Source organism: Rhinolophus ferrumequinum, chromosome X (genome assembly GCF_004115265.2).
Source record: "Rhinolophus ferrumequinum isolate MPI-CBG mRhiFer1 chromosome X, mRhiFer1_v1.p, whole genome shotgun sequence".
NCBI lineage: Eukaryota > Metazoa > Chordata > Mammalia > Chiroptera > Rhinolophidae > Rhinolophus > Rhinolophus ferrumequinum.
The window spans coordinates 56,265,824-56,280,152 of record NC_046284.1 but is presented as its reverse complement, the minus strand read 5'-3'; positions in this window follow the sequence as shown (position 1 = coordinate 56,280,152).

The following is a 14,329-nucleotide window of genomic DNA, read 5'->3' as shown; positions in this document are numbered from 1 at the left end:
TTTTAATTTTGTTTTTGATTTCTTCTTTAACTCATTGCTTATATATAAATATGTTGTTTGATTTCTACATTTGTGAATTTCAGAAAAATGTTCCTGCTATTGTTTTCTACTTCTATTCCATGTGATCAGAGAGCATGTTACCATGCTAAAGGTCCAGCTGGCTCACTATATGAAAGCCAAAACTCGAGAAACAAGGTTGGTGGGAAGAAAAGCAGCGTGTTTACAAATGCCAGCATTCTGGAAGGATGGCAGACTCCTATCCAAAGGCCATACCCCACCCCACTCCCAGTAAGGCCAAAAGGTTTTATAGAAATGTAAGAAGGAAAAGGGTGTGTGTGTGTGGGGAGTGATCTTGGACTGGAGTAAACAAAGTCCTTGAAACTGGCATGCACAGTAAATGTATACTAAACAGAATCATTAAGGCTTGGCAGGGTAGGAGGAAAAGCAAAGCAAATAAAAAAAAAACTTTCAAAAAGTCTCAAGCTAAACTACACTGTTAAATCGAATTACACTAGCGGTTTAAATCTCAAAACAGAAGATACAGTGTCACCCTTACAAGCATACTTTGTATTATTTATAACTTTTTAACTTCACTGAGGTTTGTTTTATGGTGTAGCATATACTTTATGGTGGAGAATGTCCTGTGTGAACTTAAGAAGAATGTACGAGTTCTGGCAGTTAAGTTCACAAACTTGTTGCAGTAATGTTGCTAACCTTTTTTGCTATCAGAGGGATTATTCATTATGAATTTGTACCAACTAGGCAAACACTTAAAAAAGTTAACTGTTGTTAACTTTTGTTAACAAGTTAGCAAAATTAACTTGTTAATTGTTGTTAACTGAAGTGCTGAAAAGGCTGCGTGAAAAAGTTAGATGACCTGAACTTTTCTCCAATTCATGGCACTTGCATTGTGACAATGCAACAGCTCCCATGGCAATGTCTGTGAGGGAGTTTTTAGCCAGGAAACAAATAACTGTATTGGAACACCCTCCATACTCACCTGACCTGTCCCCCAGTGACTCTTTTCTTTACCTGAAGATAAAGGAAATATTGAAAGGAAGACATTTTGATGACATTCAGGACATCAAGGGTACTTCGACGACAGCTCTGATGGCCATTCCAGAAAAAAGAGTTCCAAAATTGCCTTGAAGGTTGACTAGGTGCTGGTGTCAGTGCATAGCTTCCCAAGGGGAGCACTTCAAAGGTGACCATAGTGATATTCAGTGATGAGGACTGTAGCACTTTTTCTAGGATGAGTTCAGAAACTTAATTGTCCAACCTCGTATATTCTGTTGTTGTTGAGTAGAGTATTTTATACATATCTGGTGGTTAGGTCTAGTGGTTTACAAGGTGTGATCAAACAAAGCAGTGAATGATTAAATTTAAAATATATGTATATTACAGTAAAAGATACACTGCCATTAATCATCCTCACTTCAAACACACTTATCCCATCATTCTTGCCACTTTCTGAAGCAGTTCTGGAAGTCTTCTTTCGTGAGTCTCTTTAGTTGTGATGTCATGGCTGCCTCGATGTCCTGAATCATTTTGACTTTGGGGAAGTGCCAGAAGTTGAACAGTGCCAGATCCTGTCAATAAGGTGGATGAGGACACACAATAATGTTTTCATTTGACAGAAATTGCTGTACCAGAAGCGATGTGTGACATGGAGCATTGTCATGATGGAGGATGATTTAGGGCACACTTTAAAACATATCTTCTCTCAACCATAGTTCACATCCGACTGACTGCACCAAACAAGTTTCAACTTGTTCCACACTGTAACTAAGGTTTGTTGAGCCACTTCCTGTATTGAAGATTCCTGCCTTTCCGTTAGATGGCACTCAGCAGGCAGCAGCAGTCACCATATGTTTTGATCACAATGGAAAGACTCCATGTCACACATCACTTCCGGTAAAAACAGTCACTAAAAACATTACCGTGTTTCATCATCCACATTATTTACCGCATCTGGCACCCTGTGACTTACAGCTCTTCCCCAAAGTCAAAATGACCATGAAAGGTAAACATTTTGAATCGATTCAGGACATCGAGGCAGCCACGAACATCGCAACTAAAGAGACTCATGAAAGAGGACTTCCAGAACTACTTCAGAAAGTGGCAAGAATGATGTGATAAGTGTGTTCGAAGCAAGGAGGAGTATTTTGAGGGGGATTATTAGCAATGTGTCTTTTACTGTAATGTTTTTTAATTTAAACATTCACTGCATTTTTTTATTACATCTCATATAATGTTAAAGTCTTCTTTTGTTGATTATCTATCTATGTTGTTCTATTCATTATTGAAAGTGGAATATTAAAGCCTACAGCTATTATATTTGAATTGTTTATCCCTTTATTTCTGCCAGGTTTTCTTTGTGTATTGTGGTACTCTGTTGTTACAGGCATGTAGGCGTATGCTTATAATTGTTATATCTTCCTGATGGATTCGTTTGCATGATATACCTTTTCCTATAATTTTACTTTTGATCTATTCATATGTTTGAATCTACAGTGTGTCTCCTATAATGACCATATAGATGTTTCTTTTTAATTCAGTCTAACAACTTCTGTCCTTTGATTGGATTATTTAATTCTTTAACATTTATTATCAATATAGTTGAATTTATGTGTACCATTTAACTTTTTTGTTTTATATGTGTCTCATGTATTTTTTTGCTCCTCTTTTATTTCTTTCATATCAAGTGAATATTTTCTAATGTATCATATTATTTTCTTCAACAGTTTTTTTATTGGATTTATTTTATTTATTTTTAAGTGGTTGGTCTAGGGTTTACTATATATGTCTTAACTTACTTGATTCAGCTTCCAATTTATACTAGCTTTATTCTAGTGATACATAGAAATGTTACACCTGTATAGCTCTATTCTTTTTTCCCCTTTTCTGTGGTATTATTTTTATACATATTCCATCTTTTGATGTACAACCTAACAATACATTGTTATAATTATTACATTTGTGGTCATTTCCTTGGCCTAATTTAGCTTTGCTCCTACCTACCTCCTTTGTGCTGTTATTGGTAAATATATTACACATGTGTTACATTTTTATATACTATAGGCCAAACAATAATACACTACATATACATGAAGTCAGATAATTAAGTTCACGAACTTGTTGCACTGATGTTGCCAACCTTTTTTGATATCAGAGGGATTATTCATTATGAATTTGTACCAACTGGACAAACAGTTAACAAAGTTTACTATTTGGAAGTGCTGAAAAGGCTGTATGAAAAAGTTAGATGACCTGAACTTTTTACCAACAATTCATGGCTCTTGCATTGCAACAATGCACCAGCTCACACAGCACTGTCTGGGAGGGAGTTTTTAGCCAGGAAACAATAACTGTATTGGAACACCCTCCCTACTAACCTGATCTGGCCCCAATTACTTCTTTCTTTACCTGAAGATAAAGGAAATATTGAAAGAAAGACATTTTGATGACATTCAGGACATTGAGGGTAATACGACTGCAGCTCTGATGGCCATTCCAGAAAAAGAGTTCCAAAATCACCTGAAGGGTAGACTGGGCGCTGGTGCCAGTTCATAGCTTCCCAAGGGGAGTACTTTGAAGGTGATGGTAGTGATATTGCGCAATGAGGTACGTAGCACTTTTTCTAGGATGAGTTTGCAAACTTAATTGTCTGACCTTGTATTATTTTATGCAATTAATTTTTTTTATCTGTGAAGATAAAAGACAAAGAAATGCATTTCTGATGTCTTTTTTAGTTACATAATTATCTTTATTGGTTTTCTTTTATGTAGTTTTGAGCATTGTCTGAAGTCACTTGTTTTTAACCTGAAGACTTTCCTTTAGTATTTCTTGTAAGGCAGTTCTGTCAGCAACAAATTCTCAGTTTTTGTGTATCTGGGAAAGTCTATTTAGCATTGACTTTTGAACGTTAGCTTTGCTGTGTATAGGATTCTTCGGTGACAGTTTTGTTTTTTGAGCATTTTGCATTCTGGCCTTCATTGTTTCTACTGAGAAGTCAGCTATTAAACTTATTGAGGTTCTCTTGTAAGTAATGAGTCAGTTTTCTTTTGTGCTTTTCAAGATTTTTTCCTTGTCTTTGACTTTCAGCACTTTTACTCTGTATCAATTTGTGGATCTCTTTGTGTTTATTTAGAGTTTGTGGAGCTTTTTTATTTAGGTTATTGTTTTTCAGCCATTGTTTCTTCAAATATCTTTTCTGTTTTTTTCTTTCTCTTATCTCCTTTTGGTAATCTCATAATGAATAATTTTGTTCACTTGATGGTGAACACATTTATCTCATTTTTCTTTATCCTTTCTTCTATCTAGATAACCTCTATTGATATATCTTTAAGGTTACTTTTTCTTTCTATGTCAGTTCAAATCTACTGTTGAGGCCCTCTAGTGAATTTTTTATTTCAGTTATTGTTCTTTTCAACACTATCATTTCCATTTGGCTCTTTTTTGTAATTTCTATCTCTTTATTAATATTTGTTGCAATATCATTGTCATATCTTTTTTACTTATTTCAAACATGGTTTCCTTTAGTTCTGTGATAATGTTTATAATGGCTACTTTACAGTATTGTGGGTCTTTTTTTTGTTTTTTTGATAAAACTGACATCTTGTCACAGTCATAGGTAATTTCTGTTGCTTGTTTTTTCTCCCAGTTGGATGGGCATACTGTCTTGTTTCTTTGCATGCCTCATAATTTGTTACTATAAACTGGATATTTTAGATAATATAATATAGCCTCTTTGGGTAATACTTTCCTCCAGGTGCTTGTTGCTAGTTTTTGTTTATTTGTTTAGTGGTTGACTGTCTTATTTTATAGTAAAATTTATTTATAGTGTTTAGTCTCTGATATTGTTGCTCAGAGAGGCACAGTTTAAGTACAGTCTCAGTGTTGCTGAGATAACAGTGGTTTTTGAAGGGCTCTTGTCTTCTTTCCTTGACCACACCCAGCTGTTAAACTCCAATAATTGTAGATGATTGCTCTATCGTTTTCAACAATCCCCTGGGGCATAAATTGTTCTGTAAACTAATGAAATCAATTTTGGGCTCCTTTGAAGAAATAGGTTCTGATGTCAGTATTTGATTTTTGTTCTGACCTCACCAAGGCTTCTCCCAGCTGTCTTACTCCTGGTTCTCACTTTCAAAGTAGTTGACTGGCTCGTTAGCCTGTATCTTGAATCTCATCTCAATTGCCTTTCACCACACTCACTGAATAGGTATTCACTGGGATGAGCAGAAGCCTAGAGTACTCTCAACTTACCCCACCTGACATGAAATCACCACCACCAACCTCAAGTGGGAGCAAGAGTGATCAAGGTTCACTATCCTTGGAAGTGCTGTGCCCAAGATAGAGCCTCTGTGCCATGAGTCAAAGCTGGGTAGAAAAAGGATGTTCCTCTCTTGCACTTGCCCATGACTTAGCTTCAGCAACAGGTAGCTGGAAGTAGAATGAAAAATGCTGACACCATGTTCTTCCTAGGAAGAAAACCCTCCATCTGAGTGCTGTTGGGAGAAGGAGCTCTGTTATTAACTGTAACAGTCTGGAGTGGAGTCTCTGCTTTCTTGACCTGGGAGGTGGGAAAGGAAGATAGTAACCTTGGTTAAAATAGATGTTTCTTTATATTCTATTTACCCTTAGGACCATTTACAGAGGCTTTAAATCATTAATCATTTTTTCTTAAATAGTTTTCATCAGTTTCACTATAGTCAAACTATTTTGGAATTGATTCATGATTGACTAATAGTTCCTCTTTATAAAAAGAATGATTTAATGTCTCTGGACCTTAGTTTTCACCACTATAAAATGAAGAGATTGGTGTGAAGTAAGGCTTTTTTTTTTTTTTACTCCAAATTTCTATACTTTTTTCTATTTTAATACTGCAACAAATTACATAAGGTTAAATGACTCGGGTTATTTCACAAATTCAATGAGAGAAAAAAATGGTGAAAATAGTTTTTGATTTATGTCAAACAATATAAAATAACTAGCTATGCATAAGTAATCCAAATTTTGAATAACAGAATACAGAAAAATTGCCTATTGATTCTTCCATCCAAGCCCTTTTATCATGGGAGGGGTATGCAGTTACATATACTGCAATGATTAATCAATTGTTGAAAGAAACAAATGCTCTATAGGGTATTTCCTGGTGATTTTAATTTTTATTAAGTAAGTAGTGCTGATTTGGGCTTTCTAAAATGTATTGAGTTTTCCTAGGTTTTAACAATCAGCAACAGTGTTTTTGTCAAACCAAATTTAAATCACTTTTATCCTTTATGATAGTTTATAAGTTAAAAAGAAACCCTTCTTGGGGTTGTTATCAAAAACTTCTATAGCATCTTTAACAAAGGAGGATAACGAGGAAAAATTTACCTTAATGATTAAAATATATGCCTCAGACTGGGTAGCACTGTTCCCTAAAGTAGTTTATTCTGTGAAATTTAATGCGGTAATGGAATTTCAGAGAGAAATGTAAAACTTAAATGTTATGCTGTTTGTAATGTAAGGGCATTGCTATCTACAATTGACATTGTGTCCCACTACATAGAAGCATAGAAAATAAATTATTTTACTTACCAGTTCTATAATACCAAAATGGTAGAATTCATCCTCACGCTTTCCAGAGCTATGGATGTAAAAATACCCTACATTTTATCTGGCATTTTGAAATAGGAGGAGAATTCTTTCTAGTAGGAAGAGATTTACTATTGGGTTTGAACATGATTTTAGATGTGTGTAAATATGTTTTGTAATTCAGATTTGCAAAATATAAAAGAATTTGTAAAATCTGTCACAAGGAGGACTTCCAGTTTCAGCTCCGCTATGTAAAGAGCTTAGAAGTCATCACTCCTGTTCTTACAATAAGAGAAGCTGAATACAGACTTTTCCTGTACATATCATAGAACTGAGATAACAGGGAAAACCACAGTTCCCAAATCTGGAGAGACAGGTGAATCCAGAAAGTCAGAGCCAAGATCTGTCTACCTGAAACAGAAGGCCACTAAAGCGATAAACTTGTAGAATCACTTAAATAGTCATTTTCATAAATTGCTGGAAGATGAACATAGATTATATGAGAGTGAGAAACTTCTGGGCCTGGTAGTCTTACCTCCAGTACTTTTACCAGGTTCTCACAGTAAAGAAATGGGAAAGATTACCTCTTGACTGTGGCAGTGGGAGGGGAAGGGTACTCTTTGTGAAATACACCAGACTTTTTCCGTAACAAAGGCTGTACTTCAGGGGAAATAACTGTACCAGGATGTTATCTCAAAGACATAAGGGAAAGAAAATTCTACACAATCCAGCCTCCTCTAGTCTTCCTTACTTAATCAGTAGGAAAAAAGCTATACAAGAAGAAATACTTGTGAATGTCAAAACCAGAGACACTGGCCCACTGTAAAACAGATTTAATTAGAGGAATGGAATACAGAATGTTTTTCCTCTCCCACCTCTTATCACATCACCAACAGGGCTCAAACATAATAATAGTGGATTATAAATGAAAGAGCTGCAAGACAGGATATCTCTGAGGTGACGTAAATTAAAAAAAAAAAAGGTAAGAGGAGAGACAAAAATAAGGACACTAGAGGATTTGAAGTCTGGCACTTACAGGTACAGCAAACATTTAAGAAAGTTCAACTCCTAGCCAGATTAACATACATCCTCATACTAGATGTCTATTTACTTAGTTCCTATTACCTAATAAAACATGTCTGGCGTTCAACAAAAAAAATCACAAGGCACAAAAAAAACAAAAACAAACAAACAAACAAAAAAACACAAAAAAACCCCACAGCCTGAGAAGACAAAATGAATACCAGAAGAAGACACAGGTATGATACCAATGTTGCAAATATGAGACAGAAAATTTAAAACAACATTACGTAGGGACTTTAGTGAAAAAAGTAGACAACACGCATAAAGAGATGGGTAATGTAAGCAGAGAGATAGAAATTCTAACAAAAAAACAAAAATAAATGGTAGAAATCAAATCATCATAGATATAAAGAATTCCTTTGATTGCCTCAAAGCAGACCCAATGCAGCTGAGGAAAGAATCAGTGAGCATGAACATGGATCCATAGAAATTTCTCAAATTGAAAACCAAAGAGAAAGAAAAAAAGAAAAAAAAAAAAGAACAGAATATCCAAGAATTGTGGAACAATTACAAAAGGTTACACATACAGGAAATTGGTATGACAAAAGAAGGAGACAGAAAGAATAGGGTAGAAAACAAATATCTGAAGTAATAATGGCTGAGAACTTCCCAAAAGAAACGACAAACACCAAACCACAGATTCAGGAAGCTCAGAGAACACCAACCAGGAGAAATACCAAAAATTACTACATGTAAACTTCAGAAAACCAAAGACAAAGAAAAAAATCTTCACAGAAATAAAGAAAAAAAAATTACCTATAGAGAAACAATGATAAGAATTATAATAATGGCCTACTCCTCCAATACTACGCCAGCAAGAACAGAGTAGAATGAAATATAAGAAGTGTTGAAAGAAAAAAAGAAAATCCATCAACTTACAAATTTATATCCAGCAAAATTTTCCTTCAAAATTGAAGGAGAAATAAAGATTTTTCCCAAGCAAACAAAGACTAAGGGAATTATTGCCAGTAGTCTTGCTCTGCAAGAAACAGTAAAAGATGTTCCTCAGGTTTAAAAAAACTGATATAGGTCATTAAATTGGATACTTGTACGTACATAAAGAAAGGACAAATATGGAAGAATAACTGAAGGTATATAAAATATTTAATTTATCTCAAAGTAAATTGTTTAAAATAATAATAATAATATTAATAATAATAATAATGTATTGGGTAATTACAGCATAAAGATAAGTAAAATGAGTAATACCAAATGTCATAAGGACCAGGAGAATTGGTAATACTCTAATATAAGGCATTTGTACTACCTGTGGAGCAGAATAGAGATATTTGCAGGTGGAGTATATTAGTTAAAAATTTGTAAACACTGGAGAAACTACTAAAATAAATTTTAAAAAGTATAATTGGCATGTGATGAGAAGAGAGAAAAGAGAATTATATAAAATGGTCAACTAAAATCAAAGAAAGCAGAAAAAATAGTCTGATAACAAATAGAAAACAGTTACAAACATAGTTCATATTCATCCAAGTATATCAATCATCATTTTAAATGTGAGTGGTTTAAATACATCAATTAAAAAACAGGTTGTCAGAATGGCTGAAAAAATAAAACCAACTATATTGTGTCTATAAGAAACTCACTTTAAATATAGACTGATAGATTAAAAATACAGGGATGAAGAAAACAAAATGCACTGATAACACAATTCAAAAGAAAACTGAAATAGCTATATTAATTTTGGTCAAAGCAGACTTCAGATCAAAGAAGTTTATCAGGGAAAATGAGGGGCATTACATATAGATTTTCTCTAAGAAAACATAACAATATTAATGTGTTTGAGCTTAAGAACACAGGAGGAAAAACCTGAGAGAATTGCAAAGAGAAAGAAAAAAACCCACTATTATAGTTAAATTCAACATCCTTCTTTCAGTAATAGATAGATCAAAGAGGCAGAAAATTGTAAAGATACAGTTCACCTGAATAGCACTATCAATAAGCTGGATCTATTTGACATTTATAAAATATTCCCCCCAGCAACAACAAAATACACATTCTTCTTGAAATGACTGAACATTTACCAAGATAGACCATATTTGAGGCCACAAAACATGCCTTAACAGTGTTTAAAACAATAAAAATAAAACCAAGTATGTTCGGACCACAGTGAAATTAAACTAGAAATCAATAACAGAAAGATAGCTGGAAAATCCCCAAATATTGCTAACTTAACACACGTCTATACTACCCATGATGCAAAAAAAGAATATTCAAGAGATTAAAAAAATATTTTAAATTAAATAAAAATACACCTTATCAAAATTTGAGAGATGCAGCAAAATCAGTATTTAGAGGGAAGTTTATAGCATTAAATGTACATATTAGAAAATAAGAAATATCTGAAATTATGTAATTTTCTACCTTAGGAACTCTAGAGAAAATAAGAGCAGTTTAAGTGTAAAGCAAGCAGAAAAAAATAAATAAAATTCAGAGCAGAAATCAATGAAATTAAAAACAAGAAAACAATGCAGAAAAACAATGAAACAAAAGCTAGTTCTTCGAAAATATTAATAAATTGGTAAACGTCTAGCCAGGCTAACCAAGAACAAAATAGAGAAGACATAAATGGATACTAAAAAGATAAGAAATACTTATAAATTTGACTTATGTCCACAAATTTGATAATTTAGATGAAGTGAACAAATTCCTCAAAAGACACAAACTACAACTCACAAGGAGAAAAATTATCTGAATAGCTCTATATCTAGTAAAAAAAAGTAAATAAATAATTAATAATCTTCCAAAAACATAATCACCAGGGTCAGACGATTTCACTGGTGAATTCTATCAAACACTAAATGAAGAAATGATACCAATTTTCCACCATATATTTCAGAAAATAGAAGTAGAGGGAACATTTCCTAACTCATTCTATGGGATCACCATTATCCTAATACTGAATGGAGATAAAGACTTTACAAGAAAGGGAGATATGCAGATGTAAAATAAGCATATGAAAAGATATTTCACGTTATTTCTTCTTAAGGAATTGCAAATTAAGATAATGAGATACCATTTCAAGCCTATTATGATGGTTAAAATCTAAAAACTGACATTAACTGCTGGAAAAGATACAGAGCAAGTATTCTCATTCATTGCTGGTGGGAATTTAAAATGATACAGCTACTTTGGAAGAAAATTTGGCAGTTTCTTCCAGAACTAAACATAATCTTACCATATGATCCAGCAATTGCATTTCTAGGTATTTACCAAATTGATTCAAAACCTTATGTCTACACACACACATACAAATGCACACAAAATGCTTATAGTAGCTTTATTCATAATCACCAAGCACTAGAAGCAACAAAGAAGTCCTTCAATAGGTGAATGTACTACAATCTGTGATATACCAATACATTGGAATATTTTTTAGTGATAAAAAGAAATGAGCCATCAGGACATGAAAAAAACATGGGTGACTGTTAAATGCATACTGCTAAGTAAAAGGAGCCAATCTGAAAAAGCTACTTACTGTATAATTACAATTTTTTTTTTTGACATTCTGGGAGAGACAAAACTATAAAGATGGTAAGCAAGTCCTTGGTTGCTAGGAGTTTGGAGGTGTTGATTAAGTGAAGCACAGGAGAATTTTTTTTTTCTTTTTAGGGCAGTGAAACTATTTTGTATAGTACTGTAAATGGTGAATACAAGGCATTAATATTTGTCAAAACCAATCAATTTTTACAGCACAAAGAGTAATCCTTAATGTATGGATTCCAGGATACAATGTAAAATGTGGCAAAACAAGTGTATTATAAATGTATTTTAAAACCTTCCTGAGGAGGGAGAGGGAATAAATTGCTGACTTAAGTAACTTTGGAAATGAGTGGAGTCTGTAAGACTAAAGGCAAAGGGAACTCCCATAAAACTACTCTACTTGATAAAGAGTTTTCCCACCAGGATACATTTATAATTTTGATACTGCAAACATGTACACTGGAATTTAATAATTCAGTAAATGGATGGTTGATAGTGGGAGTCAGGTTTCTCACTGCTTGAGTGGAAATTTATAGATAAGCAATGGAGGAGTCTAAAATGATCCAAATAGTAATGGATTAGAGTTGGAGACATCAGTAGCTTAATATAGATACAGATGAACACACATATAAATATGTATAGGTATGTGTATTATCTATAAAATAATTAGTATACATGCATATATTCCCTTGCTCGGTCAGCTAAGAGAGCCTATAACCAACAGCATTCCAGTAGCAATGAGCACACACAGATTTTGGTTTTTGGAATCATTACCCAATAACAGAAAAAGGCTTCTTGAAGAAATGGTTGAGTATATGACCAGGGAAGAAAATATATAGATGATTGTGGAGCATCTTGTAGTACCTAAAACGAAATAAGTTCTAATAAATAAGTAAATACATAAAAAATAAAAAGAGAGAGAGAGAAAGAAAGGAAAAAAGAAAACCACATTAATGGGGGTGGGGAGTACTGAAAGATACACTGGAGGCAACTGAAAGAGCACCCAATGGGTGAAACCTGAAGATTCTGAGGAACCAAATACATCAAAGTATAAATAAACTCCATGAATTCATATGATATAAATAAATGATTGAATAAATAAATAAATGTGGAGAACAGACAACTTTCCCATGTAAAAGCATTCCAAATAATTTATGTAGATACTCTACCTTTAAGGAAGTAGAGCATAAGTCTCCACTCCTTATGTGTGGGCTGTACATAGTGACCTTCTTACCAAGAGTGCAGTATGAAAAGGGAGAGAAGGAAAGGTTAACTTGACAGTGGAGAAACCTGAGAAACACTGTTATGCTTGGTGATCTAGTTAACATCAATAGTGATAAGTCACACTGATAGTATGTATTCTTGATGTGATATGATGATCATAGCACTTTACCACTGTGGTCTACCAACCAAAAGACACACAACCCCAGTCTAATAATGATAATAAAAATATCAGATAAACCCCAGCTGGTGGACCTTCTACAAAATATCTGATCAATACTCCTCAAAACTATCAAGATCTGAAAAAGAAAAAGAAAAAAGGAAAGAAGGAAGGAAGGAAGGAAGGAAGAAAGGAAGGAAGGAAGGAAGGAAGGAAGGAAAGAAGGAAGGAAAGAAAGAGGGAAGGAAGGGGAGAGAGAGAGAGAGAGGAAGGAAAAAAAAGGAAGGAAGGAAGAAAAAGAAAGGTAAAGAAAGGAAGGAAGGAAGGAAGAAAGGAAAATCTGAGACACTATCACAGCAAGGGGAACCTAAGGAGACAGGAGAACTAATTGTAATGTGGTGTATCCTGGATGAGATCCTTAAACAGAAAAAGAGAGTAGCTGAAAACTAAGGGAATCTGAATAAAGTTTCAATATTAATTCATTTAAAAATGTTCCATATTGATTCATTAATTAAAATAAATGTACCATTCTAATGTAAGACCTTAGTAATAGGGGAGTCTGTGTGTGGAGCATACAGGAACTCTATTTTTATCATAATTCTGTAAATCAAAAGCTATTCTAAAATAAAGTTTATTTTTTAAAAAAATCCGTCCCCAGAAGCTAAGAGAAGAACCCCTAAGGATATAGAAACAGTCAGATTCAGAAAATCAGAATACCAAAAATCAAGTCGCTGAATGCATTTTACATTGGTTTGTCATGGATTTGAGGGAGTTTGGAGTACATATCCTAGGACAAGTGACAGCAATCACAGATGTTTATAAAGTTGTCAATATTTCTCCAATTCACTAACCACTATTAGCAGGTGCTGACATAATCCGGCAGCTGCCAAGACCAGAAGGTGTCATATCCCATGAGTAAAAATAATGAGTCCATATTCCCTAACAAATACAACTAGATCATCTTCATTAAATGAGTTAGTAATTCTCTTTATATTAACAGCAAAAATATCGCCATGTGGAAAGGAATTTTTTTACCTCTTTTCTTTATCCGGAACTTCAGTCAACAGTGTAACGCTCCCTGGAATAGGAAATGAGAGTAGACATCTATTTATGTAAATGATTTACATAACTATTTTCTGGTTTTATGTAGGATTCTTTGGGGACTTTTGTCAGGTTTGTGTGACTAAGAGGCAAATGAATATTTTTTACTTTTATGTGTGTACTTTGCTACAGGAAGAGGATGTAGTATAAAAGATAAAATTTCAAAGCCAAATAAAGATATGAGGAAATTCTTAGAGTTAAGCCTCAATTTGCTAGTTTTCCCTTCTTTGAAAAATAATTCTAGGGAAGGACTACATATACACACTTTGGTATTGCACTTGGGAAAGCTTACTGTTTATGAAATGGAGGTTCACTTCCTTTTCTTTTCATATCATAAAAAGTAATCTTTGACATGTGTAAAGGTGTGTAGCTTTCAGTGAGATAAAATCATTGTCTTCCAGAAAGCCTTTGGTGTTCTCTTATTTGTATTTAACAGGGTTTAAGTCTAAAATAATTTAGTATGTTTATAAATATGTTTTCAAACATGGTACCCACATTTAAAAAATAGAATAAAATAATGATTTGAAAAAAAAGTAAAATTGATAAGGTGAATAAACAATTAATAATTTACAATTAGGCATACTTTATTTTATACCCTGAAGAGCAATCTTGGGAAGATATGGATTGAGTAGGAAAACAAGAAAAGTATCTTTACTGGATAAACAACCAACCAGAAATATCTCC